Source organism: Sciurus carolinensis, chromosome 11, assembly GCF_902686445.1.
Source record: "Sciurus carolinensis chromosome 11, mSciCar1.2, whole genome shotgun sequence".
Taxonomy (NCBI): Eukaryota; Metazoa; Chordata; class Mammalia; order Rodentia; family Sciuridae; genus Sciurus; species Sciurus carolinensis.
Genome location: NC_062223.1, coordinates 22,611,003 through 22,618,459, shown reverse-complemented (window position 1 = coordinate 22,618,459; position 7,457 = coordinate 22,611,003). Strand labels below are relative to the sequence as shown.

Sequence of the window (7,457 nt, the reverse complement as noted above, 5' to 3'; positions counted from 1 at the left end):
CTTATTTTATAGTTGGAAGTTTTCCTGACTAGGTAATCCTGGTATCAAACTTTAATGGCTTGTCTTGATGAACTCTCAATAGAATAAAAAAATCAGCTGAACCTGTTAATAGAATCCTTCTCAGACTTACTCAATATGAAGTAGCTTCCAAAATGATAGCCTTCCACTTCCATAAACTTGTTCTATTGGTTTCTCTGTTTATTTTATAGTTATTTAAGATTATCTTCTTTTCCCCCTAACTATATGCATTTTGTTATTTTTTAAATGGTTCTTGTGTTTTATAAGCATTTATCAGGTAGCTATTAAAAATCAAGTCAGGCTGGGTGTTGTGGTACATGCCTGTAATCCCAGTGGATCAGGAGGGTGAGACAGAAGGGTTGCAAGTTCAAAGTGAGCCTCAAAAACTTAGCGAGGCCCTAAACAACTTAGTAAGTCCTTGTCTCAAAAACAACACAATAATAAAAAAGGCTAGAGATGTGGCTCAGTGGTTTAGCATCTCTGGGTTCAATCCTTGGTGAAAAAAAAACACACACACACAAACAAAAACAAAAAAATGAACAAACAACAACAACAACAACAACAAAATCAATAGAGGACCAAGAATAAACAAATGCAAAGTTCATCTCTCATGGATGTCCAGCCCTAGGGCAGGGGTGCAGACAGACAGAATATAGTGAAAGTCAACCATGGTCATACAAGGTTTTATTTTTGATCAGAGTTATGATGCAATGAAGGTGTTGGGTTGGAGAAGCAGGGCAGGAGGGAAGGCTTCTTCAAATGAACCACAGGGGTTGGCTTCTCAAGGAAGATAAGGTTTAATTTCTTAACAGACAACAGAAATCAGAGAGAAATGACAACTGGAGGAAGATGAGGGTTCGTTTTCAGAGGAAGAAGCAAAACCCTAAGGAGAGGAAAGGGTTGCACAGCTATTTGAGAGAGGAGAGGGTTCATGATGTGCTTGGAGAGGTAGAGGCAGTAGTAAGATGGATCAGAGAATTCCAGGGCAGTGGGAGGGGATACTAAGGTGATGGGGAACAAAGCAGGACATCAAGCAAGAGGGCATCACAAACTCCATATTGCTCACATCATAAGTTACAACACAGATTTTTAAACTTTTTTAAATTTCTAAGTTCCCTGGGAGAATGGACAGCTTAAATCTCACCCATTTCTGAAAGAACCACTAGTTCTTCTGGGAAACAGGCATGGTTCTTAGCACTACAGTTAGCTGCCAACTGAAGTCTCCTGCTTCATCCAAAGTTTCTTCATGGCAGTTTTCACCTTGTGTTCCATAGTGTGTAGATCAAGGGATTCAGCATGGGGGTGATGACGGAATCAGACACGGCCATCGCTGTGTCTATGGGGTAAATAGTCCAGGCCTCACATACAAGAAAATACATGGCATGAAGAACAACATGACCATGGTGAGGTGGAAGCCACAGGTGGAGTGGGCTTTGCATCTCCCTTCAGAGCTGTAAGACTTCAGGGAGCAGAGGATGACCACGTAGGAGGCGATTAGGGTGAGGAAGATGGCCATGCACATCGCCCCACTTTTGAGGATGACTAAGAGACCCAGAGTCCAAGTGTCCATGCAGGCAATTGTCAGTAAGTGACACAAGTCACACATAAAGTGATGGATGACATTGGGGCCACAGAAGGGTATTCTGTACATGAAGAGAAGCTATATTGCTGCGTGCATGAATCCGCCCAACCAGGCCCCTCCCACCATCAGGCAGCACACTCGAGGACTCATGATGCTGCTGTAGTTCAGGGGCTTGCAGATGGCCACGTAGGGGTCACAGGTCATCACGGTGAGCAGGATGATCCCCACACCTCCAAAGAAATGCTCTGCAAATAGCTGGGTCATGCAGCCTTGAGGGTGATGGCAGTGCTCTCAGAGAGGGTGTCCATGATCAACTTGGGTACAATGATGGAAGAGTAGGTGACATCCAGAAAGGACAGGAAGGTGAGAAAAAAGTACATAGGTGACTCAGACTCTGACTTGTAATCATGGTCACCACAATGAGTAGATTTCTCAGCACTGTGATCACATACATGATTAGGAATTAGGTCTCAGTAAGACCCAAAAGGATGAATTCTGTCACATTGTTCTGATTTCCCATCTACCTGGTGTGTATATGAGCTTTTCTTGAAAGCTGGGGCACCTAAAAAAAGCAACATATGATTTATAGTTCATGATTAGTTGACTTCCTAATTGATTTCTAGGACCCCAGGAACTTGTCTATTTATTATTCATTTGTTCGTCAACCAAGAATTTGACTTTTGGGAAAATGTGCTAAATATAGAATTTACAGATGCATACTTCATTAGTGAAAGTTTACCTCATGTCTTTTGTGTTTTCAAATTATCCTTCCATGTGTAATTGGTTTCTCTTCCTCCTTCTTCTAACTTAAAGATTCTTATTAATAGTAGCCTACATTTTTGGCCACCTACCTGATTCCAAGCACTAGAATAATGATATGATTAGCTTTATCTTTCAGGTGAAGATGCTAACTCCAACAGAGTTTAGGAAACTTAGCCAAGATTGCATAGCTAGTGAATAGTTCAGTCAAAATGTGGACTGCATGTTCTAACTCCAGACTCAGTATGCTCCAACATCAGTATGCTTTCTCTGTTAGAGATGGAGCAATTATCCTGTTTTTCTTTAAAACAACCTAGTGAAATGAGTTATTCTTCTTGTGCTCTATTTCAAAATCATATTGTTATGGTTCACATATGAGGTGTTGCCCAAAAGGTGAAATGTTTGGTTCTGAGAGTTTTGATCTAATCAGTTCCTTAATTACCTGATAGGGATTAACTGAGTGGTAACTGTAGGCAGGTAGGGTGTGACTGGAGAAGGCTGTGGTTCCTGATCTTGCCTTATGGTTTCTATTTTTTCTCTGGTCTGCAATGTTTCTCTCTCTCTCTCTCTCTCTCTCTCTCTCTCTCTCTCTCTCTCTCTCTCTCCCTCTCTCTTTCTCTCTCTCTTGCTCTCTCTCTCTCTCTCTCTCTCTCTCTCTCTCTCTGTGTTTTCTGGTGGCCATGTCCTAAGCTGCTTTCTTCTGCCAACTTCTTCTGCCATGATGTTCTACCTCGCCTTTGGCTCCAGAGAATGGAGTCAGCCATCTATGGACTGAGACTTGCTAAAACTGTTAGCCCCCAAATAATCTTTTCCTCCTCTAATTGTTCTTGTCAGGTCTTTTAGTCACCACAGCAAAAAAATCAGATTAAAACAAATATGGTATTGCTTTTGTAATTTTGAATTTACTTCTAAATTTTGAATGATCAAATATACCTAAGAGTGGTGATTATATAATGCCCAACTAACATATTGTTTAATGATGAAAATTTAACCTAAATCTTTTCTTTTAGTTTCTCTGTCCCCTAAATGTGGCAAAAGATTCCTGAACATAATTATGACAACTAAACAATTAGCTTGCAGGTTGATGACCTTGCTGGGCACTGTACCAGGTATGAGAGGTGTATTACCTCATGTAAACTGGATGATACCACACGAGGTAGGAACCGTTATTTCTCCCATGGGAAAGAAATCCTGAAAACTTGGAAGCTATGTTATAATTTTATAACTAGTGCTTTGTGGAGTCAGTGTTTTTATCACATAACTCAAATTTTTACCTATTATATTCCATTATCAGAGAAGAGAAAATCACATTTGTGGTACTTCAGGAGGAACCAAGATGAAGCTGCAGTGGAAACATGGCTTGCCTTGCCAGGTATTTTTGTAGGAGCTTTAAAGTTAAATGTAGATTATATCATGTCCTGAATGAGGACATGCTTGGTAATCTATGATCTACCTCAGCTCCATCCCTTACACAAAGCCCAGAGCATTCACAGGGGTCCTGAAGGCCCCGCATTACAAAAGCCTCTCCCTCCTTGCCCCCAAACTAAGGCCTTTATTGCAAAAACCTTTGTGAGTTCAAGGAGCACTAGTTTAGGAAGTGGAAAGTGGATCATATTCTAGGCTGCCTTCTTAGTGTAGTCTGTCACATGGCCACCCTGCTGGCTTCCACAAGCCTTGCTTTCCTCATCTGCAGGATAAGGACAGCCCAGTGAGGAGTAGCAGCAGGAGGGACTCTGTTCTCCTCAAACATAAACACTCAGATTGTTTTTTTTTTTTTTTTCTTTTCAGTGATTGCTTAGGCCTCTGGATAAGATTTCCACAGGGGGTGGTTCTTCCTTTTCACATCATACAAAGGTCAATGCTCTGCATGGGAGTGGTTCCCTGTCTCCTTCTGGAATTTTCCCCCTTAAGAGGATGGCTCCCCTAACTCCACCCTATTCTGTCCATCACAGAAGAAGTTTCTCCCAGTCCTTGTCCCCTTTAACCTGCACATTGTAAATAAAGGAGAGTTGGGAGATCCATTTGTTGTAAAGAAAAACCACCAGTGAAGCCAGAATTAAGGACAGGTAGTTAGTGTAGAAATAGGGAATCCGGTCAATTCGAGGAAATGAAACCATGAAGCCATCTGTCTCTGGAAGTTGGAGACATGAAGCCATCTGACTCTGGAAGTTGGAAGAATGGAATGTCAAGGATTTCCAGAGCCCATTCATTACCAAATTTACCTGCCTTTATCAAGGACTGCAAGCAAGGAGCTGCTAATGAATGCCCCCTGAGCCCTTACCTGCCTGAACCACCTTGGCCCTCCCCCCTGCCCATGGCTTTTCACTTAATGCAAAACCAGGCCTAGGCAGGAAGGAGAGATAAGGGGGGAGAGAACTGGAGAACAAAAGAGAATTTAACCTATAAAAGATGTAGGGTGCACTCTCACTTCTTGGAACTTTAGAACATCAGCCATGGCCCCCTTCTTCCTGCTAGGAGAAGTCTGTGTTATTAACTTTAAATAAAACCTGCTTAATATGCTTGCCTTGGCATGCTTCTCTAGTGTTCAATCTTCAACATTAGAAGGAGCAGAACTCTACACCAGTAAACGGCGGTATCAGATTTGGAGTTCCCACCGAGACTTATGCCAAGGTGAGTAAGCTTCTCTTTCCACGCACCCCACATCTGTTTGAGGTGCATCTTTCTGTCTATTTCTGGAGGGCAAAATGGGCAACCATCGGCTACTTAAATGCAGTTAGTGCAGCCGCCATTCTTAAGACTTGGGTGAGAGTTTTCCCGGCCCAGGCAAGTTTCCAATCACCTGCTCTGTAGGCATGTTGGACTGTGCTGAAGTGGTTTCCTACTTTTCTGTGCAGGCCTGGAGCACAATTGCCGCAAGTACACAGTGTCCCTAGTCCTGATCTGCCCAGGATGCGTGGAGGCGGAGGAAGGGTTGGAACAACTGTGGGGTTCTTGGCCTGGGCTACTCTCAGGTGGACCCCAAAGGTTGCTTCTCTGGACTCCCCCTCCTGACAGCCCTGAGGGGTATCCAGAGTGATCGGTAGACGAGTGGCACTGAGGGAAAGCGCCAATTACCTTTGCCTCCCTATGGGCCGCACAGTGCACAACACTCCCACATATCCACTCTCTCCTGGATGCTCCCCTTCCCTTGCTTGTCAGACATTAGGAATTCAAGCTGTAGGATTAAGGCCTGGGATGATTAGTATGAAAATGCCCAGGTTCCCTTTATTCGGATAGTTAGCCTTCACTAGTCTAGACACTAGAGTCTCCCCATTACTGTTCCTGTGCTTAAATGTGCTCATGGTGTTCTCTTTAAGCTGCAAGAGGGACACATTTAAAAACCCCTCCCATGAGACCCTCCAAGAAAAGGGCGTTATACACCTAACAACCAATAGATGTCCTCTCACCCTCCAGAGATTCTAGTCTACAGGGCAAGAAGATAGGCAAAAGGCACACTTTTTACTTGTGTCATCGTTTTTCATAATTAGAAGTTTATAATGGCAGGAGGAAAGCAGTCATGCCCTTAAGTCTGAATCCTCCCAGGGTCTCTAGCACAGGGCAAACTAGGACCCTAGCACTTTGCTGAAGAAGGCCAGAAATAACTTTGGCAAAGTCAGGTAGTGAGAGATGGGTTTTTCTGGACCGTAAGGAAGCTCAAAGCTAGGGAGACATCCCTAATACTTCTAACTCAGGGAGCTTCTCTCTCAACAGTATTGCCAAGTTCACCACTAGCCTGCATACTGCTAAATTGCAAATGATCAAGAAAATGCCTGTCATATGTTACCATGCTTGACATCAATAATATCTACCATGAGAGGAGAAAGCCTTGAGGAATCGCCTACTAAGGGAGGAAAATTGAGGGAACCCTCCCAACTTAAGATAGACAAAAATGAATTTAAGGAGGCTTTTGGAGGATCCTAATAGAGATGTTTCAAAACTTATGCCAGGTATGATTTCACCTAGAAAGTTATGCTATTAACCATCTAGAGAACAGGCAGTTCACAGAAACCATCCTAACTGGGATTCAAATAATGAGTAGGATGCCTAAAAAAACTATTATGCAGCCTTCAGGAAAGTCCTGCTATTTTCATGGAGAGACTTAGGAAAGCAATAAAAAAGCACACCACTCTGAATCCTGAATCCATAAAGGGCTACCTACTTTTAAAGTATAATATTATCATTTAGTCAGGCCCAAATATTTAGAGGAAATTGCACGTGCCCCTGATCAATCCTCAGATGATCTTCTCCAGCTTGCAAATTCCATTTTTAATAGACATCAAAAAGAAAGAAAAGGGAACATATAGGCAAGAAAAAGGACTTATTAAAGATCATTCAAGCTGATAGAAACTTTTAATGCCTTGCAATAGTCCATGCAATTTGCCCATTGTAGGAGTTAAAAAGCAAACTGCCTAGTCCAAGACCTTTGAATAATGAAGCAGTAATTTCCCCCACCCTGTAGTTCTTAATCCATACACTTTTGTCTTGGATTCCAACTGCTGCTTGGTTTACTAAGTTAGATTTAAAAGATGGCTTTTCCTGTTTATGCTAGACTCTGAATAGCAATTTCTGTTTGCCTTTGAGGAACCAGATACTGTATCTCAACTAACCTAGACAGTATTGCCTCAGGATTTAGATGGCCCTCACCTGTTCCAGACAAACATTAGCTAAGGACTTAACAAAATTCAGAGATAAAACATTCTGTGATTGTTCTCCAGTAAGTAAATGACATCCTTTATGTGCCTCCACCTAGGAGGAATATCAAAAGGCCATTGCAGAACTCCTAAACTTCTTAGCTAATAGGAATTAAGATCTCAAAAAATAAAGCTTAATTATGTCATCAACAGGTTCAAAACTACAGAAAATAGCCACTGTAGGACAATATTCTGCCCTAGGAATATCAAGAAGGGGCCTTACTTCAAACTCCTGTCCTCAGCTTACATATGAAGCAAGATTTAACCTGTTTGTCACAAAGGGGAAAATAAATCCTGGATAGGCAGCCATAGGCAGTTCAATAACCAATGGCATATCTCAGTGAGGAACTTAGCAGAGTAGCTTCATTCTCAAAAGTAATGGAAAATAAGGTCTCATAATTTTCTTT

At 42.1% G+C, this 7,457-nt stretch overlaps 1 pseudogene; it reads right to left on the bottom strand.

Annotated features, from left to right (window-relative positions):
• Positions 1-1,221: 1,221 nt before the first annotated feature.
• Positions 1,222-2,120, bottom strand: LOC124959194 (olfactory receptor 4C6-like; annotated as a pseudogene).
• Between the last annotated feature and the right edge of the window lie 5,337 nt (positions 2,121-7,457).